General features: G+C 41.2%; 1 pseudogene; it reads right to left on the bottom strand.

Moving 5' to 3' along the window:
• Positions 1-16,597: 16,597 nt before the first annotated feature.
• LOC142150793 (apoptosis-resistant E3 ubiquitin protein ligase 1 pseudogene) overlaps positions 16,598-25,635 on the bottom strand; it is a 34,124-nt pseudogene continuing 25,086 nt past the window's right edge.

The following is a 25,635-nucleotide window of genomic DNA, read 5'->3' as shown; positions in this document are numbered from 1 at the left end:
CTAGGGTAAGAACTACATCCTCACGGACCCTGCATTGTTGTCTGCTGATTAATACAAATATGCAAAAGAGGCTTTAAGCATTATATGTGTTTTTTGGTGTGAGTCTTATATTGTATATACAACAGCATTTACACATCACTAAATCGCCCTCTATTCTATTTCTATATAGCGTCCAGTTGCCTAGCAATGGGATCCGCTACTGTGCATGCACCTGATGGTGCGAGGATAGCCGGGGACGCTGCGTGCTGTTTCTTAGCAACAAGATGCCCCGGATCTACCAGCCAGTCGTCCCAGCTCAACGGGAGGACAGGGAGGACGACAACTTATTTTATAGCCACATTGAGTGGTATAAAATAGGCAATTAGAAAAATGGCCACCATAGAGCCACATGCTTTGTTAATATGTGCTCTCAAAATGGCCAACCTAATACCATGCTTTGTTAAGTAGTGACTTTGCACAGGGAAGTTTTATTTAGCAGTGATGTTGCATTGGCAAATTATTGTCTGTAAGACAAGTTTTACTGGAACAGTGACATATATATATTATTATTCTTTTAGTGCAATTAAGATTTATGGATATTGCTGCACGATATGTAAGGTGGAGATAATGCAGCCAACATCGGAATGGTAATGAATTCTGAGATACATACACACACAGACATATTTACATGAAGAAGATATTTACAATTAACCAGAAATTTGTAATATAAGTTAGTGTTCCTACACACACATAGATTGTCATCTATGTGTGTAAGTTTATGTTATTGAAATTATATTATTACATTATTGCATAGGTAAAAATTCTATTTCATACATATATATCTGCAATGTGGTTATGAATTTAGCCTGTCTTGATACAGGAAGTATTATATATAGAACTCTGGGAGATACAGTAAGTTAGGTTGGAAGGACTGAAGTAGGCATGTCATAAGAAAGAAAGTACAAAAGCATGGGGTTATGTAACACCATATCCAGTATTAAAGTAATTCTATCGTTTTCAAATAAGCATTGCATAGGCGATTGTATTGTGTTTCTAACGCACAAAGTGATTTATTTTAGCAGATGTAAATAGTCAACAATTCAATACATTATTATATTATGATACAGTACAGTACAGCCAATACCAAAAGTTACATACATACCGCGCTCTTATCGCATGCGCTCGCTGCGCTAACCACGGGCACCCCTGGACAGTGATTCACCTTTGAATACTGTGATCAGTGAAGACTGAGAGCTGGGTGCACAGCTATGATCATATATACACAGTCAGTGTTACAGAGAAAAATGCAAATGACGTGGCTTGCTTCTATAGGTCCAGACATCAGATGGGTCTAGGCTGAACAGGTCATAGGCTGATTCAATCTAAGGAATCCAAAGGTGGGGGTCGTCTCTCCAGGGGATGAGCTCTTTTCTTCCCGCCAATGCTCCAGTTACAATTAGCATTTCATAGCTAGCATCATACAAAGGTTTATTCCCTAACATCAATAACTAGAGTATGCAATATGCGATCTCTTCGGCAATGGAACCGGACAGCTGCTGATGATTAGGGTTTTAATATGATACTAGGCATGATACTTTTCCTATAACCTGAACCTTGAATATCACTGAAGTGTACATATAATCATTATATATATATATATATATATATATATATATATATATATATATAGACTAATAATAAACCAAATACTATCTGCTCATAAATTACAGTGTAACGGAACCAATATGAATATGAATTATATAAATAAGTAAATGTTGTAATGCGAGTGTGTGTGTGCGTATTTTACCGTGCGATCGCCGTATGCCACGTGTAGCGTGGCATACTGAGTGCAATCGGCCAATAAAACAATATTAACCAATATACTTTCGTTCATCCAATTATACGACTTCGACACCAGAAACAGAATCCGAAGATAGCATGCGCAATTAATGTGTAACTGCAAGAACTTTTTCAACTACCCTACTACATTCCATTGATATAAACATACTGCATTATGGTATAGTACAGTGATGGACAACAGGTGGACAGAGCTGCCAGGCCTGCAGCTCCCCTCACCTTCCTACTTTATGGCTAATCAGTTTTTATTCTCCGCTTCATACCCTACCATCTTCAGCCGTGACCCTGGCTCTTGGTGAATAATGAACCTGTGCATGGGAGATTTGAGGGATAACTGTGAAAACTTTGAGTTGTTTTAGGGCAAGTGGGGTGTTTTTATGCTTTTAGTGTAAATGGGGTTCTAAAGGGCAAATGGGTGTATTTTGTAAGAGTGGGCATTGTGAGGGTTCTGAGTGGCATGTGGGTAAATCTGAAGGATATTTTGGAGTGAATATGGATCTATTCTATGGGCATGTGGTGTCTTTCTTTGATAAAATAGTGGAGGTGTTGTCCAAAACAAATTCTATCTCTCTTTTATCTAGTACATTCTAGAAAATATTTGCTAGAATCTGATTGGTTGTTATTGGCAACACCTTCACTTTTCCTTTTTAGAAAGCTTAATAAATCTATCCCTACGGGTAATGTAGGGCCCTATTTACAATTGCGTGTCCTGGTATAGTGGGGGTTAATCCAACCCATACCCGAGGTTGCTTCCAAACAATGCAGGGGGAATCACAATAACTGTACTCATTTTACAATTTTTAAAAAGACAATTACTATTGCCGCCCCATGAAGTCACTGTAACCACTACTGCAAGTAGTCCAGCCTTGTATAGAATGTGGAATGTGGAATGTGGAATGGAGCCTAACATTTACAATTTTTAGAAAAAAGAAAACCAGACCAAATTTAAATGTTTAAATACATTAAGAATTTAAGCACAGATCAGCAATAGAGTATCTTTCAAATAAATTTGAATTAAAGAGTAGATATTCTGAAACTAAAAGTCTGGTTTAAAAAACAGAATAAAAATAAAGTGAGATTTTTTGTTGTTGTAGTTATTGCATATTATGTTAATATTATGTGTTGTATTGTCCTGAGATTTCAACTTCTTTATGTCTGATCCAACCCCTTCCTATTTCCTGCATTTCAGCACTGTTAAAATGTAAAGATATTCTATCTACAACATGTAACTCCCATCAAAGTACAAGTTAACATAAAAATATACTGTCATGTAAAATGATAAAATAATTAAAAACTAAACAAAATACATCACATGTCATTAAATGCATAAAAAATACCACACGAAACACTCTGCATGCTGTTCCAATTTTTTCATTCACTGTGCAATTGCTAAAAATAAATGAATCGTGATCTGACCCTAGACATGTTGCCTTCACAGTTAGAAAGGGTTGATTGGAATCACAGATTGCTTGGCCACTGAGCAAATGGAAATGTTTTCTGTTTCTAAGCAGTGTTGTCAATATAGATACGGTCCGTTGCATCCAAAACATTTGATAATGAACAAATTTGATGTAAACCTACAATGTATTTAACCCATTCGTGTGGTTTGTGAATACTTTATTCACATTCTAATGGAAAAGAGCATGTATACCAAAATAAATAATCTCAATTAATAGATGACTGATAGAATGTGTGACAAATATAGCATTTTAAATTTGATGAAATATCTAATATAAATAAAAAGAGCTACTCAAGCCATAAAAGATCAGATGTGCCATAGAAGAAAAATTACATATTGTAAAATTTTCTGTTGTAATACCATACAGTACTATATAGTACTCAATAGCTGATTCAGCTAGTATTATAATATATATTATTGTTCAAGTTATATTAAGGAATGGACCATTCCAGGGAACTCTGATAGTGTGACACTGAGATTCAGGCTATTCTAATACAAATCAAGGTTTTGTGAGTGTATAGAGCTCCAGTGGCCACCACAACAGTTCGAGTCTATCTGGATGTTAATCAACCCCATCCCAAAATTCAATTGGCTGGTGACTGTTATTGCTGTGTGTGTAGTCATTAGCTGACTACTGTAATGGAGTCCTATCAGATCTGGTCACATGTGTCCAATATTGTCAGTCATGTGTGTGTTCTACCGGATTCAAGTACAGTTCATGAGCTCAGATGGTCAGGTTGTAATGTGTTGTCACCTAACTATACATTTCTCAACAATTTTCTGCTGTTAGAACATCCAAGTTTTCAGTTTTCATGCTTATGAGCAAAATACAAAAATAAATAATTTCTTTTAATTCACTTATGACTTTTTCATATATCTTCAAGATTTGTGACGTCAAGTGTGAAACTCGTTTGACCTTTAGTTTGCAGATTTACATATCTGAACTATAAAAATAAGGGAAATACAACAATAATTGAAACAAAGACACACAACAAAAGAAGCATCTGTAGGGTGCGATGTCTGCCGGTATCTCACGGTCAATTGAATCTGCCCCATAGATCATAAATATAAATAACTGCTTTGAATTTTATATTAAATGAAGTAAGGATGAAAAGTGGAGGGCAGCACTGTATTCTATTTAATACATCAAATGCTGCTCAGCCAAATTGCTTATTGTGCTTTAAATTCTCAGTTTTACTTTAACAAAAAGTACATGACAAATTTGTTACATGCACAAGATAAAGAATGGTTACCATTTGCTCTACATGTTATAATGACTTATGCACCATAGGTACAGAGTATGTAGTGCACATGTGCCTATTAATCAAGCAGTCTCCGCAGTTGTACTTTGAACAGCTACTGTATTAAATGTACTGCTGCTGACAGCGGGGATGAGCCCTCTGCCCTGATTGGCTCAGCTCCCTGTCTGTCAGCCTAGGGCAGGATGATTATCTTGACAGACAGAGTGCACAGCAAGTCAAGGCAGGGGATGATTTGTTCTATCTCTTTGATAGTCCAACTCATCCCTTCCTGCTCCTCCCACTCTTGTCCACATTGGTTAGCCCCATTCTCAGTGCTTTAACAAACATCTGGATGATGCCTGCTTCCAACATGTGCAGAGACCCTGCTGGAGGAAGACAGGGGCGCTTTCAAGCTGTGTAGATCATGTAAATGTAGTGGAGGTGGTGGTGATGTGGTATTAAGTAATATAGAGGAGAGTATTAAGACTATGTATTTGGGCTATTAATTTAAGTGGGGGCTTGCAGTTGCTATAAATTTCATGTAGTATAGGCTATTAATGTAATGTTGGGAGGGCTATTAATATATTGTAGTGTAAGCTATTAATGTAATGTGTAATACAGGTGGTGACTATTCATTTAATATAGGAATACTCTTTATTAAACGTGAGAGCTGTTAATGTAATGTGGGGCTATTAATAAACTGTAAGGGCTAATAATGTTATGTGATGTCTCTTTATTAAATGAAGGGGGCACAAATTTAAAGGTGGAGTTAATATAAGGAAGGAGACCTTGTTTATTAAATGTGGTTGCTATTGATCTATTGTTGGAGCTAGTTGAAGGGGAGGGATGCTTAGCATGTTCACTGGCTGCTTGGCTTTGCAGGAGGTGAATAGTACCTATCTCTGTTCCATAATGGGCAGAAACATTTCAGGATCAAGCCAAACAGCAACTGAGCATAAGACACAGCAACAGGTAGTCAAAGCTGCAGGAGAGCAGCTCAGTTTGCAGAGGTGGGAGTTTCTGTGAAGACAATAGCCCTCCTCCACTGGACACAGCCACAGGGAGGAAACTATGGTGAGGGCAGGCCCAGCGTTGCCATTAGGCAGCTGCGTAGGGTGCCGGGCTTTAAGGGGCCATTACTGAGGCACTTCCCACTGAGCCAGATTAAGAGGGGACCAGGCACTGCATGTTTCTTGGTGGCTGGCCTCTCCTCTGGGACCATCCACCTTCATGCAGCTGTGGACCGTATCTCGCATTTGCCCTATGTGTGTCTGTAACTGACAATATGCCACATAACAGACACCGTCCCATGCGTGCAGGCTGCAAGAGAGACAGACACAAGATTCTGCCTGTCCAACACAGCACGACTGAAGAATGTAAGTGTGAAGGAAGGGGGTGGGCTATTAATTTAATGGTGACGTGTGGTGGGGCTAATTATTTAATAATGGGTGCTATTAATTTATTTGTGATGATATGATGTTTAGTATGTTTAGTTTAATAGTCGGACCTATTCATTTACGGTGTGGTGATGGGACCTTTACTTTAATGCTAGTGTGCTTTGGGGACTATTAATTGGATGTGGGGCTGAATTTGTGGAGAAGAAGGTGTTAAGGGCACAGTAGTGTGAGATCCCCAATTGTTAGAACCGCTTCACAAATGTTCACCTTTAGCAGTCCCCTTTCTGAGCATTTTTTTATGTTTCACAATAATCGGTTGCCCCCAGAATTTAAGCTCAGGTAGTAACATGTGTTGTTCTAGCAATTGCTCGGTGGAATGGACAGAACATGGTAGGAAGTAGTGAGCAACGAGGATATTATTGGCCGAACTCAGAGCCAGACAAGCAGGGGTTAATGTAGAGAAATTTGGCACTTGCCCGGTGGAGTGGACAGCACAGGCTAGCAGGCACTGAGCAACCATGACGTTAATAGATGAACTCAGAGCCAGACAGGCAGGGGTTAATGCAGAGTAACAGACAGGTCTAGGTCAGGAGCAGGAGAAGACAGCAGTTCCTTTAAACAAAGCCAGAGGTCAGGGCAGGTAGAGATATGAGTGTAAATCCATTTAAAAAGCTGAGGTCAGAATACAGGAGAAGACAGAGAATTCTTAGAACAATCCAGGTCAGAACTTTGATTGCAGAACAGGTCATGATACAAGGCACATTAGGTCACGCAGGAACTATCACCAGCATTGTTTGTAAAGTCAGCAAAACCAATCAGAGGTTGCTGGAAGATAGGCTGCATCACTGTAAACTGAAACCTGAAGAGATGCTGTTTGCTATTTACATAACAACCAGCTTAATGAATGAGATGCTGTCAAAGTACATGGAGAATGCCAGCAAGAATTCAGATATGCGGGGGTGCTATCACATAGCTACACACATGAGAGCCCCAGGCATTATTAACTGACAAGGAAGGACTGTGTCACTCACCGGACTGTGAGTGCTACTTCTCGTGTGTTTAGGAACCGTGGCCGTCCACCATCCTGAGGGTCTGCGCATGTGCAGCCCTTTCAAACCTTCAGTACATGTTCCTTTTAGTTAATTGGCTGATCAGGCAACACTCCCTATTTAAAGCACCTGAGGTCAATACCTCGTTGCCTGATCTTGGAGTCTCATTCCCCATGAGCCTCTGAAGGTGTTCCTGTGTTTCCTCGTGTGTTCAGCTCCTGCTGATTCCTGTTGTTCGTTTGTGGTTTCCAGACCACTTCAACTCTCCTGTGTTTCATCGTTACTGCACCAGCTGATTCCTATCCGCTGCCTCCGTGCTTCTACAGTTTCCAGACCACTTCAACTCTCCTGTGTTTCATCGTTACTGCACCAGCTGATTCCTATCCGCTGCCTCCGTGTTTCTACCGTTTCCAGACCACTTCAACTCTCCCGTGTTTCATCGTTACTGCACCAGCTGATTCCTATCCGCTGCCTCCGTGTATCTACAGTATCCTGCTCACTTCAACTCTCCCGTGTTTCATCGTGACTGCTCCAGCTGATTCCTATCCGCTGCCTCTGTGTATCTGCAGTGCCCTGCTCATCGCAACCCTCCAGTACTCCTCGTGTCTGCAGCCAGCTGATCCGCTCTCCGTGCTTCTACAGTGTCTCCGCTTGTGTCAACTCGCCTGTCTGCATTGGATCAACGCTCCGCTGCTTTCATCTCGGCTAGACCATCTCTACTCTTCAGTGTTCTCCAGGTGTCCAGTTCTATATACTACTGCTTCCTGAGTATTGTTTCCATCCCTGCTGGTCTACCTACCTGTGCGCTGCACCTACTTGATTACTGCTTCCACCCTCCTGGGACTTCGTATCCTGCCCGCCTTCAGCTGTTCAGATATCCCTGCACTTCTGTCTGACAGCCTGCTCTCCTGAACCACGGTATGCATACTTCTCATTGACTGTGCTGGTGTATTGCATATCTTGGTGGACTGAGTTGTTCTCCTCTGGAGTTTCCTATCCGCTGAGACTATTGCCATCATTTGACTGTGTTACCTTTAGCCTGGATAGTTCTTGTGACTTTGTATAATTGTGCAGTGCTGTTCAGTTATTACTATTTTGTGCATATCATCGTGGGATCAAGTTCAGTGTGCCCGTGTATTCTCTGCATTGCATTTACCTCCCCGTGCTCCTCCTCACTTATATATTTCAGTGGTACAACTTGCTAGAGGCAGACCACTGTTCCCTGTTTTCTGAGTCACCAGTTTCCAGTATCCTTTCACATAGCAGTGGTACAACTTGCTAACGCAGACCACTGACTCCCCGGATACCTTCACCTGGATTCCATTCCTTCACCCAGACAGCGGTACAACTTGCTATACGCAGACCGCTGACTCTCATCACCTCCTCGTTACTCCTGGACATTCCTCCTCACTATAGCAGTGGTACAACTTGCTATCCGCAGACCACTGACTACCCTCACGTTTCCTTGTCCATCTAGTGCCTCGTGTACAGTTATCTACCTATTACCAGTGCTGCTAGTCATAGACTTTTCTCGAGCATTCTCTTACCATCTGCTGTCTCCTGTTCCGTGGTCATCCCGCTACCAGAGTACCATATTACCAACTATACTGCTCTGGTAAGTCCATCATCTGGTGATACCTGGGTAAAGACTCCTAGTGCCCGTGACAGACTGAAGGTAGCGGATCAGGTATGCAGATGAGATCATATTTCTTAACAGAAGGGATATTTATTAAATGTGAATATGAATTAATTTTAGTTAATAGTTGGGGCTGGTTGCAGGGAGGGAGGTCTAATTATTAAATGTGGGTGATATTGCTTTAACGCCAAGCTGTTTGTGATTTCTAAATGTTATGCTTCTTTCTATTATTCCAAATAGGGCCCCCAGCATTGCAGGATCCAGACAAGGGGCCTGATTCATTAAGAAAAGTTAAGTAAAAAAAATTGAGTAAGTGGTCTCCTGGACAAAACCATGTTACAATGCAAGAAGTGCAAATTAGTTTTTCATATTTTGCACCTAAGTTAAATACTGTCTGTTTTTTCATGTAGCACACAAATACTTGATAGCTTATTTCTACACTGAAATCTAAAGTTGATATTTGTGTGCTACATGAAAAAACAGACAGTATTTAACTTGGGTGCAAAATAGAAAACTGATTTGCACCCCTTGCATTGTAACATGGTTTTGTCCAGGAGACTACTTACTCAATTGTTTACTTAACTTTGTTTAATGAATCAGGCCCAAGATGCTTAAGACACCAGCAGCCACGTGTAGTGAAAAATGCAAGAACAAGTAGTAGAGAGCAGGACAGGCAGCCAGGAGGAGGTCAAAGTTATTATTTTAATTTTACAAAAGCCAAGTGTGTGATGAGTTGCGAAGTGGGTATTGGGGGAGGAGGGGCTGCAGGTTGAAGCTCTGCATAGGGCACCTAGAAACCCTGCACCAGCGCTGGGTGGGGGAACCCCTGACAAAGAGAATATGTTTTGGGAACATATGTGGCGAGAGGAGGGTAGGGGGCATATGTCACATATATCTTCCCCACTTTTCCCTTATCACACACACACACCAAAAGTATGTAGACACCCAAACATCATGTCACACTTCAAAGTAAATCACAGCCATGGAGTCCGGGATGTGATGAAGCATAAATACAAGTAAATAGTATGAACCAAATATAGTTGAAACTGCACAGGGATCTCAGATAAGGCTGAATGCTGGTTGCAATGAATAATAAAGACACGGGTAGCAAGGTAAATGGAGAGAGATCCGGAGAAGTAGTGTTAGCAGCAAAATATGAGGGTCCAAGGGCACAGGAGCAGCAGGAGAACAAACCCATAGAAAGGGCAACAAAACAACATTGACCAGCACAGGATAGGGAGAGAGGTAGGTTTAAGTAGGTAACACCCAGGTGCAGGAGATAATTAGTTCAACAGGTTAACCCCTAGTAGTGAGAATACTAAAGCACAATAGCAGCACCTCAGGTGAGTTAGAAGTGCCATAATATATACAATGAACACAAATAAAAAGTACAATACTCCTGGGGGCAGGAACTGCTAATACAAAGCAACAAGCTGCAGGCAGATCAAGACACATCACATCCAAACCATGGGCACTAATATCTATTTAGTCCATCCTATGCTGCTATAACAGCCTTCAATCTTCAGGGAAGACTTTCCTCTAGATTTGGGAACATGGCTGCAGGGATTTGCATTCATTCAGCCACTACAGAACTACTGAGTGTGGGCATTGATGTTGGGCAATAAGGCCTGTCTTGCAATGGGCATTGGTGTTCATCCCAATGGTGTTTGATAGAGTTGAGGTTAGGGACAGTCAGGTTCTTCAACACCAAACTCAGGAAAACAATTTTTGATGGACCTCTCTTTGTTCATGGGGCATTGTTATGATTAAACAGGTAAGGGACTTCCCCAAACTACTACCACAAAGTTGGAAACACACAATTATCTAGAATGTTATGGTATGCTGTAGCATTGAGATTTCCCTTCTCTAAAACAGGGGCTCAGACCAAATCATGAAAACTAACCCCAGACAGTTATTCCTCCTCCACCATACTTTACAGTTAGCAGTATGCATTCTAGTAGAAAGCATTCAGAAGACACACGCCAAATCCAGATCCATCTGTCAAACTGCAATATTGTGAAGTGTGAGTCATCACTCTAAAGAACGAATTTCCACTGCTCCAGATTCCAATGTCAGCATGCTTCAGATTCGAATGTCAGCATTGCTCATGGTCTGAGGCTTGTGTGCATCTGCTCACCATGGAAATCCAATCCATGAGGCTCCTGGCAATATTATTGTTTATCAGTTAATTATGAATATCTAATTATATTAACTGGGCAACACTATTTGATTGCTAATGGGGGCAATAATTATTTATAATGCACACATGTGGCACTACATAGTGCCCCCATGATATTATAGTACAATAATATTGTCCTCTTAATACAATGAAAATTAAATTTGCCCACATAAGTTAATTATAAATTTTGGCCTTTAATCAATAAATAATGATTCCTCCATAATTTATGTGTCAATGGTGCTTCCTCTTATGTTCTGAATGGAAAGAAAGCTTAAACAGCATGATTAAATTGTGCAGAAAAAATAATAGTGGAAAAAATATACAAAATTACACAAATAACAGAAAATTATGAATATTATAAATCTATTTCCGGTTTCATGAATATAGTCTCCAGTCCATAGGATCAAATATATCAACCGACGACTGCTGCGTGAAAAGTTCTTTCCAAATTCAGTTGTAGTTTACCTTATTTAGTTCTACGAAACATGTAAAAAAAGGAAAGCAAACACATCATAGTGTAACCTACATTTTCTTCCAAAATATTACCTTGTAGCAGGCAGTAAAAATGGGTAATTCAACAAATTAGACCAATGTTTATTTTTCTATATCAAAATGAAGATATATCAATATTCTCTCAAAACATGTTTAAACTTCTATTCATTCAAAACATAATCACCCATCAGGAATCAGAAGTAAATAAATAAATACATACATTACATAAATACATACAACAGATGGCACACAATGTATCCTACACAGATCTCAAATTCATATAAAAAGTGCACAAAATAGGCCTGCACGGATATTAATGGACTTTTACTCAGAAGGGGATCAGATGCACAGAGCATTGTCCTCTTCTATTCAGGTTCTATGAAGCAGTTGCTGGCAGTCCTGTATTATTTCTGAATGGGATTCTGTCTTTACCTGCATATTACCAACTTAACTGGGTTAAGAGTCCTTGCGTACCCATGGAGGAAAACATCTGTGGCAGATACATTAATGAACATGAAAGAGAAAAGTGATGAAATGCGGTCTTTTAGCTTAAAGTACTCACAAAAAGTGAGGACTTAATATTTTAGTTGTGCTAGATATATACCAATTGGCATTGGTAAGGACAAGCTGCGAAAACAATTGTGTTCTTTTTTTGAATGCATATGGTGCATTTTTATTGTCCTGCTGTGTTTCTGTAACAAATAAAGGTATGGCCGATGCCAGCTTATTTCTTTTTACTGTTTTATATTTTAGTTTAAAGCAAACAGACCATATTGATGGGTAAACTGTTTAAAAGCACTCAGAGAGTAAGAATTGAATTCACCAAATACATTTCATTTGTTACCTTTATAGGTATTTCCTTTTTGCTTTTTCATTTTGCTGACACGTGACCAAGGGAAGTGACAATATTTGGTGTCATAACACAATTCACTGGGCCGTCACAAGAGGTTGCTTAGACAATGTTTAATGCTCAACAGACTGAAACGAGCTTGCAGAACCTTTTACACCGTGTTCATGGTTCTCTTCTAACGAGTGCTCTTTCATTGTAATATGTAATAATATGACTTACTCTCACCTTTACCATTTACTTTCTAGTTATTGTTATATGTATACCATAACACAACAGAATATGTCAACAGTTTAGAGTAAAAAATGATAAAAAAAAAAAAGCCACCAGTTTCTATTGGTACACTGACTTGAACCTGGTTAGCAAGCCAAAAGCTTTCACATATGTGTTTGTTTGATTTTTTTTCTTTTTACCAAGAAACTGCTTATAGAACATAAAAGAAAAAAACAGATTCGGGTAACATAGCGAAAAACACAGTGAATTCTCAGACAATTTATAAATCCCAAAAAACAGATATGCATAGACAAATAGCCTAATGCTTTGAGGGCAGAACATATTTGTTTGTGTTTTTACAATGGATTAATATAATTCAATATTTTCTATTGTTGCCACGGGTCCAATAAAGCTCATTCATCAACTATAGTATTAACATATTGTGGATTTCTGAAGTTAGAACATAAAACATTAAAGTTTTCAGCAAGTTTCTTTTTGGATTATTTATCAATCCGTCAATAGAGGGTGTAATTCACATTGCATTCTTTGCATTTTATTAATGTTTTACCTTATTATTGTGATTATTTAGTGTAATAAATCTTTGCATGTCATAACATATTGAACTAGATACATTTTTTCCTATTTTTGGATTTATATATCGGGACAGATAAATGAAAGATTTCTATTAGTGGTTGTCCCTTCTCCATATGATGATTATCAACAAATCCTCTAAAGACTGAATTATATGACCGCTGCAAGAATACGTCTAGTAAGTGGGATGCTAGGAGGTATCAATCCACAAGACCTCACACGAATGTGTTAACACAAGGGTGTCTCTTGTAAGTGTACATACATAAGGGGAACCATCACCTGCATTGTTTGGATCACAAGAGGCCCATTGAGATTCATCATCATCAGCAGCTATTTATACAGCACCACTAATATTGCCCCATTGAAGCTTACATTCTAAATTCCCTAACATACACATGCACAGACCGCATGAGATGAAGGTCAATTTAATGGCAGCCAATTAACCTACTAGTATGTTTTGTATTGGAGTGTGGGAGAAAATACGAACTCCACGCAGATAAGACCATAGGTGGGAATTGAACTCATGACCCCAGTGTTGTGAGGCAGAAGTGTTAGCCACTAAGCCACTGTGCTGTCCTTGAGATTGTCTTCAATTCCTTTTTGACTATGTCAGGAGTTTTATAGTGCTGCACTATTATTTTCCTTTTTTTCTCTTTGCATTATATCTCCTGGATTGTCTGGTTGAAAGTATAAGAAGGACGTCCAGTTACCGCAATTAAATCTAAGTATTCCTTATTTGTTTTTTGTCCTGTGAGAGATCAACAGTGCTTTATCTGTCTTGATTATTTGGTTTATTTATTTGTTGATTGGTTGTTAGACACTCAGTACAGGTATTGCTCACCAAATAACAAAATGCAGATCTGGCCAATGAAACAAATGTATTATTAATAATATTGCCTTATCATTAAGCTTGATGTAAATGACAGGAATTGTCTTAAATATATTATCAAAAGCTCAACAAAGCTAATGTAATTAAGCATTTTTGCTGGTCGGCAAAAAAGAAGTAGCTCATTACTTTTAACTGTTCCTTAATCACAGAAACAGGTGTTTGATGCATGTTCAGAAAATGCTTCCTAAGCAGTACTATGATATGATAAATTAAACCATAGTACATCAATTATTTATCTGTTGATTGACTCTTTACCAGTAATTAATTATCTGTTTTTGATGTATCTGCTCCATGGAGCTTGTATTAAACACAATTGTTATCTATATATATATATATATATATATATATATATATATATATATATATATATATATATATATATACATATATATCTGTATATATATCTATCTATCTATATATATATATATATATTTATAATTAGAGATGAGCGACTTGGCTTATGTGAAATCCGACCAGATCTGACGTTGGGGATCCAAGTCATGACTCGGTTTCTCCCGCCAAACTCGGATCTCAAAACGAGGCAGAACATTAAATGTTTTGCACACCTCTCACGAGTTTTGGATCGTAATCTTTTGTATATATAATTCTCCCTCATTTTCTCAAGTGCTATTATAGAACAGACAGCATGTAGGGAGGAGGTTAGCTTTGGTGCTCTGCTCAGAAAATAGCATTCAGAGTGAACGAGGGACATTGGAAAGCAATACTCATTATTGTAAAGAAGTTCAGTAGAGATTAGTTGGCTAGAATAGGTTGCTGATCAATTGCTTTTAATTTTAATCATAAATAGATTTTACATGAACTAGTGGCTACTAGTTGGTGCATATATATAATAGTACCAGGCAGCATATACAGACTGACTTAGATAGAGATCAATGTAAACTAAGAAGTATATTTGTATTTCTTGTTTTGGCTGTTAGCAGAAGAATCCCAAAAAAACAATAGATTTTTTTATTAAAAATGTATTTTTTTTCTAGTGAAAGTAATCTTGTGTGGGACAGTGACAACTGAAATAATTGTGAAAAATACGGGTATTTACATGTGATATTTAGCAGGAGTTGCATACCCCCAAAAAAGGCTATGTATTATTATATTCTAATCTTTTCTATTTTTCAATGCTTGTCCATTTTGAAACGGTCATTCAGTGGGGTTGGGTACTAAATATCCGACACTACTTACCACGATATGATGATCGCGAAGGTGTGATGGGCGACATGCTCATATTCCCGTCAGTTTGAAGTGAAGTGCAACAATTCCCACAGATGAAGATCCCGGCACACAGAATGATATCACTTTGAACGGCGACAGTATTATTGCTGGTGTTAAGGGGGCAATGGAAAAACGCAACGGCTCTACAGTGGACAATGCTTACTAAAAAGCACTGTACAGCCGTTGCGTATTTCCGTTGGCCCCTTTAACACCAGCAATAATACTGTCGAAATTTCAAAGTGACATCATTCTGTGTGCTGGGATCTTCATCTGTTTTTTCTTATTTCTTCTATCTCCATGCTACCGATTCCTGGTCATAAGCTTTTACTACGTTGAGTTAAGTCCTGGGGGCATCTGAGCACCCGTGAGTGCGTCCAACTCTACAGAAAAGGCAGCTGCTCTGGCGCCACATTGAATATGTAGTTTTTATCCCCACGTTCTCCCTAGAGTGTCTGCACTAGCACACATTATGACTGCACTCAGTGATTTTAATTTCCTTTTTTTTTTTTATTTGCTAATGCTTTTAATAAAAATAAAAAAAAAGTTTAATTTGATGAGTTACCAATTAACACTTGTTCAAAACACTCTGTTACTTATCCTCAAAACCAATAAAGTATTGTCTCAGACTCTTCAAAACGTCCATTTTATTCCACCACGAGCTATGTCATGCGTCTCACCACACTTTCAGAGGAAATACTCAGGTGTCTGGTATAGAGGGCGGAGGTGGAGGTATGTTCTGACACCAGTGTGACCGTGGCCTATGAATAACTGAGCGCGGTCAGATTTAAACCATGTGCTTGAGGACACGTGATACACATCTGGTCAAGAGTTTGTGCTCTTTGCTCAACTGGAGGAAAACTAGGTGTACCACATTTGTAAAGTAAGTAAAATTAACGCCTACTGTGGGTGAATCTTTTAGACCATCCCAAAGCCTTCACAGCCTTCACTGATGGCGAGTTTCATCCTGTGCATTTCCTCATAGAAATCATATGTGGGGAGACAGAGCAGGTGTGAGCAGTAGGCAGCATGCCATGGGCAGGGGAACCGATGATTTGGAAGCTCTGACACAGAGCTGCAAAGCCCCAGGGGAAAGCTGAGAGGAGCCTGCAGTAAACTGCAGCAGATGGGCCAACTCCTCCTGCGTTAAACTGCAAACTACGGCCCAGAACCAGGGCCGGATTAAGGGAATGGTGCCCCTGGGCTAAGGGCGCCTCCATTCCACCGTGAGGCCCCCATTGTGAGCCGCCCGCCGTCCCCATCCCCCGTGAGTGCCCCCCCAAGCGCTTACCTGTCAGTCCAGTCCTCCGTCCCCGGCGCGCTGTATGCTCCTTACTGAGGAGATCTCGCGAGAGTTCACTCGCGAGATCTCAGTAAGCAGAGTACTGAGCGCCTGGGATGGAGGACTGGACTGACAGTGCTCAGCAGCATTGATCGGGCTGGGGGCGCACCCGCCCCCGGACCGATCAATAATGCTGCTGCGGACTTTGAAGGGCCCCCTGGATGCCCGAGGCCCCTGGGCTATAGCCCAGTTAGACCTCGGGTTATTCCGGCCCTGCCCAGAACCAGTTCATGACCATTTCCCAGAAGTGCCATGAGCCTCCAATGACCACAGCATGAGCCTGGAAGTCCTGGACAGTAATGTGCCCGGTGCCGCACATCAGGAGCTCTAATTCATTCTCATCAAAGATGCCGAGCAAATTGTCGGGGACATGTTCATTCAGTCCTTTCAGAAAGTGCTCCACCTCCTCCCGTACCTGACTGCAGAGGCGATATTGAGCCAGGAGATTCCAGTAATACAACTTATTCTCATTAGTGACCAAAATCTGAGAGCCCCCAGGAATCAGCTCCACCACCTTTTTCCAGCTGCCCCCCACGTCCATGTATCTCCTCGGAAAAAATAAGGTCTGTGTCTGAGACATCGTGGGTTAAAAGGTAGAGAACTTTAGACTGAAAGAAGTCGGGGTCATCAGTCTCAAAGTACTTATAAGGCATACGAAGTCCAATGACCTGTTTCAGAAAGGAACGGGTGAATCTGGCTCTCACCAGCTGTTCATAACCGCCTCCCTGAGACGATTCAAACAGACACTTTCCCACCACCCTGCCCGCAAACTCATACACCTTCATGCGTCACCCGGGCGGGCGACATGGGTTGGGGTGTACCAGACCCTGGTTTGATTCGCTGAAACGAGTGAAGAGTTTGTTGTTTGTATCAAATAACACTTTACAAATCAGCTCAAACCATTCCCTGCAAGGACCACCTCAGTCCAGAGCTTCTTCATCTTGAAAAGTCACTTCAAAGTTTTTGCTCCAGTCCGAGGCAGAAAAGTTCCTTGTGGCTCGAAAGGACTGTAAGAAAAGTGGAAATAATGTATATTTCTGGGAGATAATACTATGACTACGGAAGAGATAAATGAGATTCTCCCAACATGGTGACAGAGAAAAGGTGGCTACTCTGAGGGGTATTGAATTCCAAGCGAAGTCCCAGACAAGTCTCGTGGGATGTTCGGTACCTAAACATGTTTGATCAGGGATATTTTAGATTCTGTAATACGTGGAGCAAGCACAGAGGGACCACACACTAAATTGAATTTCCCCTTTTTGTGCCAGGTACAGAGCAGGGGTAGATGCTCAGGGCCAGTTACAGAGCAGGGGTAGATGCTCAGTGCCAGTTACAGAGCAGGGGTAGATGCTCAGTGCCAGTTACAGAGCAGGGGTAGATGCTCAGTGCCAGTTACAGAGCAGGGGTAGATGCTCAGTGCCAGTTACAGAGCAGGGGTAGATGCTCAGTGCCAGTTACAGAGCAGGGGTAGATGCTCAGTTTCAACTACAGAGCAGGGGTAGATGCTCAGTGTCAGTTACATAGCAGGGGTAGATGCTCAGTGTGAGTTACAAAGAAAGGGTAGATGCTCAGGGCCAGTTACAGAGCAGGGGTAGATGCTCAGTGCCAGTTACAGAGCAGGGGTAGATGCTCAGTGCCAGTTACAGAGCAGGGGTAGATGCTCAGTGCCAGTTACAGAGCAGGGGTAGATGCTCAGTGCCAGTTACAGAGCAGGGGTAGATGCTCAGTGCCAGTTACAGAGCAGGGGTAGATGCTCAGTGCCAGTTACAGAGCAGGGGTAGATGCTCAGTTTCAACTACAGAGCAGGGGTAGATGCTCAGTGTCAGTTACATAGCAGGGGTAGATGCTCAGTGTGAGTTACAAAGAAAGGGTAGATGCTCAGGGCCAGTTACAGAGCAGGGGTAGATGCTCAGTGCCAGTTACAGAGCAGGGGTAGATGCTCAGTGCCAGTTACAGAGCAGGGGTAGATGCTCAGTGCCAGTTACAGAGCAGGGGTAGATGCTCAGTGCCAGTTACAGAGCAGGGGTAGACGCTCAGTTTCAACTACAGAGCAGGGGTAGATGCTCAGTGTCAGTTACATAGCAGGGGTAGATGCTCAGTGCCAGGTACAGAGCAGGGGTAGATGCTCAGTGTCAGTTACATAGCAGGGGTAGATGCTCAGTGTGAGTTACAAAGAAAGGGTAGATGCTCAGTGTCAGTTACAGAGAAATGGATAGCACACATTATGACTGTCTGCACTCAGTGTTTTCATTTTGCATAGCATGTGTCTGCTCACCTATCAGCCTTAAGATAGGAAATATGTAGGTGAGGTATTCATGTTAGTTCAAGGGCTATTTATTGTTTACCTAGGAGTAAATCTATGTGTATTCTAGATCTGTAGAAACAAAACATCAATAATTATATTATCAGGTAGACCAGACTATTATTTAACAGAAGCTATCTTTGTTTACATAAACCACAGGAGATTAAAGGACCCTAGTGCGGAAGATAATCTACTTTGCGTTATAAACCACAGGAGATCTAGCTAGGGGTAGTGTCCCTCCACTTTTCCATATCTAGTCAGGCAAATGTTATGTTTAAAGCACAATGGAGTGAATAGCCAACATTACATTATGCTGTAACCATTTGTATAGATTGTAAATATTCTGCCCTGCTATTTACATTCCGATTTAACCAAACTTTACTGGCTAACAGTAAGAGACTGTAAGATGGTACTTTTAGCTACATCTGTAGACAAACTTGATAAGTTTTAGGAGTGTATGCACATGTCTCTGTGCCTGATTTAATCTTCTTAATTAAGAAATGTGTATTGTATTCCTATGCCTTAAGATCCTAAGACACAGAAGGCCAAATACACCCATACCACCTGAGGCTATTCTGTGGGTATAAGAAGGAGCCGTTTAGTGTTCAAAGTGAACAAAGATCAGGCTGGTGTAGGAAGTAAAGGTTCCTGCCAACTGACGGAGGATGGAAATCAGGAGAATGGCTGCAAGGACCCTTGTTCCTCTTCCTTTGGACAAGTTACCTCAGGCGCAGTGAATCTGTGCACTCACCAAAAGTGAGGTGACATTGAAGCAGGACTGCTCCCTTTCTGACAGTTACTGAGGCTTTGCAATCCCGGGACTTGTGCTAAGGAGTGTAGAAGGAGCTGGTAACAAAGCGTAAACCTATAGTCGGATTTCCCAAGGTTGTAATAATAGTACTGGTATTGTACTATGTACTACTCTCGTGTCCATTGTGCATACCTGTAATTATTACTCCTGCACATATGTTGGTTTTGTGTCTGTCATTGTTCCGTTGATAAAAGCTACCATTGGTTAAGTTGGATATCTGCTTGGATGTAAGTATTTACCCACATACAGGGTAATTTGGTAAGCTCTTTATCCTTGGTAGACACCATTTCATCACAGCTGCTATAGGTGAAGACCTCTTCTGCTTGTTCTACAAGCTTAGGACACTTACTTGAAGTTGTAACATTGTAAAGATTATATTATGGGACCAGTGGTGTAATACCAATCTTACCTTACACTGTTTGGTTTTTCTATTAATTGTTAGCTGGCTCTCTCCACCATCATTTTTTGTTTAAATAATGTTTGTTTAAATGTGGCCTTTTGCCAAATATTCATTGGTGTCTATGTGGTTATATAAACAGTTACAGTAATAGTAAGTCTGAACATGTGAAGAGGGTTTGGGTGCAATGAAAGTGAGATATCAACACTAAGCAGTTTATTATGTTTTGAATTGAATCAGAGAAAACAAATGCAATGATGGCAAAGTTACAAAATCCTTCATTAAGACAGCTCGCTGCAGACTTTGGCTAAAATTGGTGAAAATTGGGACAGTTGTGAAGGGATCATTAGAAAACAGACTGGAAATGAATGTTAATGCTATAAATAGTAATATTGGAGCAAAACCAACTCAAAATTAAATTAGTTTAGCCATTTTTCCCAATTTTCAATTTAATCCAGACCCAAAACCAAAACCTTTTCTCAATTTTTTGCCAAAACTGGTAACAAAGCCGAAACAAGAACATGATTTAGAACAGACACCGGTTCCAAAACCAAAATACGAGGGTCAGAGCACATCTTTAATATATATAGAGAGAGAGAAAGAGAGAGAGAGACCCAGGGCATAGGGTCATTAAAAGTGAGTTAGTGACTGTCAGACTAGGTTTTACTTTTATGGATTGCTTTTGTTTGTGTGAAAACTGCAACCTGCTTAAATGCGTACATTATAAAATAGTCAACTTAAAACTTAAATCTGCTGGTGTGGAAAACTAATTGTTGAGATGATATACAAGTGTAATTTCAGGGACTGTGTTTAGCTGACTGCTGCACTATACAAGTTGCTGCTCTATACAAGTAGCTGCACTATGAGTGGGTGGGTAATTGTCTGTTTTAAATGACTGTCCCTGTAAATAAAAATTTAGCTTTAGTGGATTACAGGAGCGAACTCACATTAGTCTCTAGCTCTGATTCGCCAGAGTCCATAACCACCAAGCTGCCTAGAGTTATAGTACTGTGTATCCATGGTACCACCAAAGAATGTGAAAGGACACTTTTGCTGGTCAATGTGAAAGGCCAGATAGTTATTGTTGTAGCCCCCATTGCACAAAGCCCCCTTATCCGCTCATTTTAGCCAGAGATTTTCCGTTGTTTAAAAAAATTCGGCCATAACAGCAAATGAACCAAAGGCCAAAAATCTAATCTTGACAGACATGCTTCAAAATACAGGAGATAAGCTCTTTGAAATTTTGGAGTTGTCATTTCTGAATGCTGTACAAGGGTCCACGCCAATTCTTTCCTGTAATCATAGGAGGCTGGGCAGCCAGACTGGCGAAAGAACAATCCATCTGTGTCGCTGCTGAAGGATGTCATTGATGGGGGTCTCCCCGCCTCAAGATGATGATCCTGAATGGTTGGTAATACACAATTTGTTTCACTTTATAGTCATTGCAAGTGACCAAATTATTGATGCCACTGAAAATGTTTTTGGAAAATGTGGTTGAAGTAAATGGTGTAGAGAAGGCAGTATAGAGTTGCTAATGTAAAGGGGAAAATGGTTGAGCAATTGTTGGTGATACAAATACATGTTTCTTTAGTCTTAAAAGCAACACATATCCATGTTTGTGGTAGAGATGATAAGACACAAGATTGGCTTTTATTGGTCAGGCGTGTATATGACAGTAAAGAAGTATTGTCGTTCCTGTCCTGTATGTCAGAGAACTTGTCCTAAACCTGATTATAGGCTAGCCCTTGCTCCCATTCCAGTAATTCAGGTCCTTTTTGAACGCATATCAATGGATTTGATGGGTCTCTTGGAAAAGTCTGCCAGCAGACACCAATATGTCATAGTAGTTCTGACCTATGCCACCTGATATCCAGAGGCCATTCCACTAAAAAGTATACAATCCAGTACCATTGCTATGGAGCTTCTTTTATTTTATATCCATCTGGGAATCCTGAAGGAGATTCTGAGAGACCAGTTTGGGCTAGGCCCTTTATCTCCAGTGAAGGGCAATCTTAATGCTTCAGCATACCAAGTCATTTTGGACAATGCTATGTTTCCAACTTTGTGGCAATAGTTTGGGGAAGGCCCTTTTCTATTCCAGCATGACTGTGCCCAAGTGTACTAAGCAAGGACTACAAAGACATTGTTTGATGACTTCAGTGTGGAAGAATTTTACTGGCCGCAAAGAAATGTCAGACCGCCAAAACATTCACTTATGTTAGTGTTTATTAAAGATTAAAATCTACCAAATTATATGTTGGAATTACAGTCAGTTTTTGTGATAGTCACATAATCGAATTCTCCAAGTTTGATAAAACCATACGGGATATCGTAAAGTTTGGTCTGTTTTACACATATTTATACAAGTAATGAAATATGACTGATCACAATTTTTAGTGAATCTTTCAATAATCTCAAAACAATAATTAAATTAATATTAAGAGAAAGGAGAAGAGATTTTAAAAAAATTGGAGAATGAGATTTATGAATTACAGTATTTAACAGATCCTTTCTCTGATTTGGAAGATTTCAAACAAATGGAAAATTATATGAGATCTAAAATTACGAAAGACATAATAGAAATTACTAAGAGAAAGCAGAGGAAGTATTTAAGTGATAAATCAACTATGAATTCATCTGATGAAGTTGCCATTTCTCCCACTATTTCCTTTACTTATAAATTATTCCTTCAAAAATAGTCAGCAATAAATGTTTAAAAAGCACCATTCTATTGCTAAAGCAAGCAATTCTAAATTTGAGAAGTCTATTCCACCTAGAAATTATATATGTGATAGAAACAATTTATGTAATGATATTGAAACTCCATTGAAAAGAGAAAATTCTAATTTTAATTGGTCTAGGGTAAAAAGCAAGGGATATGTTAGGAAGGGAGTTATTTCCCAGGGAATATGGAAACTATTAAAATGATAGGGCTACATTTACATATTTTCAGAAATCTAACCCTACTGAATTATAAATTAGATTTGGGGGTAAATGAATCAAGCTGAGAGTTTTCCGGCGGGTTTGAAAAGTGGAGATGTTGCCTATGGCAACCAATCAGGTTCTAGCTGTCATTTTGTAGAATGTACTAAATAAATGATAACTAGAATCTGATTGGTTTTTCAAACCCGCTGGAAAACTCTCAGCTTGATACATTTACCCCCTGATCTTCTTAGAAATAGAGATGGTGACTGTGACAGACCCGGGCCTTATATTGAGAATATCCTGCCAACCCGGTCTGTCCTCATTGGGCCAACTGAACAACCATGGCCCACTCTGTTATTAAATGCCACCCGGTGGTCAGATCTCTTATTGCTGTGGTGTCCAGAGAGGGAGGGGAGAGGCAGCTCACAGGAAGTGGGAATCAGCTGTGGACCCTGTGACATCAAAAAGTAGTGGAACGGGTTAAAAAGAGGAGGGTCAGGACCTTATCTAAAATCAGGAGGGGGTCTCTCCCTGTTTGCTAACTATTGTTCTAGCAAGTCTGCAACACAGTCCGAATGGCACCATCACTGCAGGGGGGAGACCACTGATGTCATGCACTATTTCCACCCCTGTTACCACCCAAACTCTCCACACCACCAATCAGAAGAGGACAATGAGTGGGGGGTTGTGGAAGGGACAAAAGGGGAGTTGTTGGAGAATCTGGAGACAGTGAGGACTTGGACTGTTGGAGAGTAACCGTATTCTCGCAGGGCCTTAAAGGAATGCTTAAGGCAGGAGCTTCTTGACAGAGATCGGACAGTGTACCTCTAGGACTGATTCTGTTACCACTCCATCGGGAGACACTCGCAGATTCTGGGGAATTGGTGAGCCTACATCAGTAGGGAGACTATACCCAGGGTCCCACCAAGCTGGTGGAGAGTTGGCCGAGCGGCTGGGATCAGCAAGATACACAGACCCACCTTAAGGATCAGAAACCGTGGCCCACTTGGATTGTCAGCTGTGGATTTTATTACCAGGAGTTTGGGCCTGCTAGGAGGAGTGCTTGGAGGTAACCTGCTGGGGACTTTGTTGGGGAGTTTTTACTTGTACTGGTGATTTTCTGACACTTGATATATTTGGTGGGGGAACAAGTTTCTCCTTGGGGAGCACTGTTGTATTTTACTAAGTGTGTACACTTTGTTTAATAAAAGGGATTATTATTTCTTTCCTGTCTCCTTACCTGTGTGACCTGTGAACCTAGAGGACAGGGTATCTAGTGAGCTTTGGTTCTAACCCCGGTGTCCTCACAATTTTGGTGGCAGCGGTGGGATCACACAGTCCCAACATTTGGGTAGAGCGCAGGGACTCGTATCCAGATACGGTCAGGCTCTGTAAGGACACAAGGCAACAGTCTGTCAGCACCAGTGTTAGTAAAAAAAAGAACCTAGCTGGGAAGTCAGCAGGAATGGCCACAGAAGCAGAGCAGATCAGTTTAAAAGCCACAGAGATATTCTATATGAAAGCAAGGAAACAACACTTGCAGGGGTTCTGCAGAACCAAAGGGGTGGACTTTGATGACACAGACGTGCGTGAAGTTCTGGTGGCCAAACTAATGGAATGGGAAAGGGCTCACCCTGAGGAGATGGAAGAGTCAGAGGTGGAGGAGAAGGAGGCCAAAGGCCAGCCACAGAGACCCCCCAGTGGGACACAACCCAGACCACCGTCCAGCACTCCAGCAGTGCTTCAAGATTGGCTGACAGCACTGGGGGAAAGGGCAACCCTGCATGAAAGGGCAGCCGTACTCCAAGCAATGTTGGGGGTAGCAATTGAGGTACCCCAGATGCAGAGAGAAGAAGGTCGGGGAGAGGCCCGGTTGAGACCTCAGCTGGGATATAGTGGAGTCCCAATTTTTAAAGAGGCAGATGCAGACATTGATACCCATCTCCAGATTTTTGAAAACTTGATGGGAGTCCATGGGATTGAGGAGGAAGAGTGGTCCAAATATCTGGGACCCAGCCTGACTGGGAGAGCGCTGGAAGCTTACCAGGCTCTAAGCCCTCAAGAATGTGGGGATTATGGTACGGTGAAAAAGGCGCTGATGGTAAAATTCCAGTTAAATGCAGAGACTTACAGATACAAGTTCAGGACTTTAAATAAAGGAGGGTCACAGTCGCACCAGGAATTTGCCAGCCAGCTACAGAGGGCCTGTGAGAAATGGTTGGAAGGGAAAGGGGCTTGCTCCGCTAAGCAAATTAAAGAGCTCATTATGCTGGAGCAGCTGACTCTAAAAATGGCCCCAGAGATCCGGGAATCGCTGGCGGACAGAAAACCTGAGACCCTGGAGGAGGCAGCAGGGCTAGCTGATGAGTATGTGGTGAGTCGACCCAGGTGGAGAGCCCCTAGTATGCCTAGTCAAGCAGCTGCAGGGAGGGGGAGCCGACCAATTCCAGCAAGTCTAGCGACACCTGGAGGCCCCTTTATTAGAGAGAACTCTGCCCGGAATCCAAGAGATGAACCAGTCCGATCCAGACCCTGGGACCTGAATCCAAAGAGGTGCTATCGGTGCAACCAGGTGGGGCACTTCCAGAGAGATTGTCCCCATACCAAAGGTCCGATGCCAGGAGCCAGAGCTGCACCAGTGGCCGCTGTACAGTATGCCCCAGGAGATTTTGAAATCGGCATTGAGGCCGAGCCACCCTGTCCTGATGTGCCAGAGGCAAGGGACGGGGTGTATGTGGTGAACCTGATTTTGGGAGAGGGGAGGCAGAGCCCTAGGAATATGCAGGGTCATCTACAGGACGTGTG

Source organism: Mixophyes fleayi, chromosome 4, assembly GCF_038048845.1.
Source record: "Mixophyes fleayi isolate aMixFle1 chromosome 4, aMixFle1.hap1, whole genome shotgun sequence".
Classification (NCBI taxonomy): domain Eukaryota; kingdom Metazoa; phylum Chordata; class Amphibia; order Anura; family Limnodynastidae; genus Mixophyes; species Mixophyes fleayi.
Note: the sequence above shows the minus strand (reverse complement) of the source record. Positions and strands in the feature narration are given on the sequence as shown.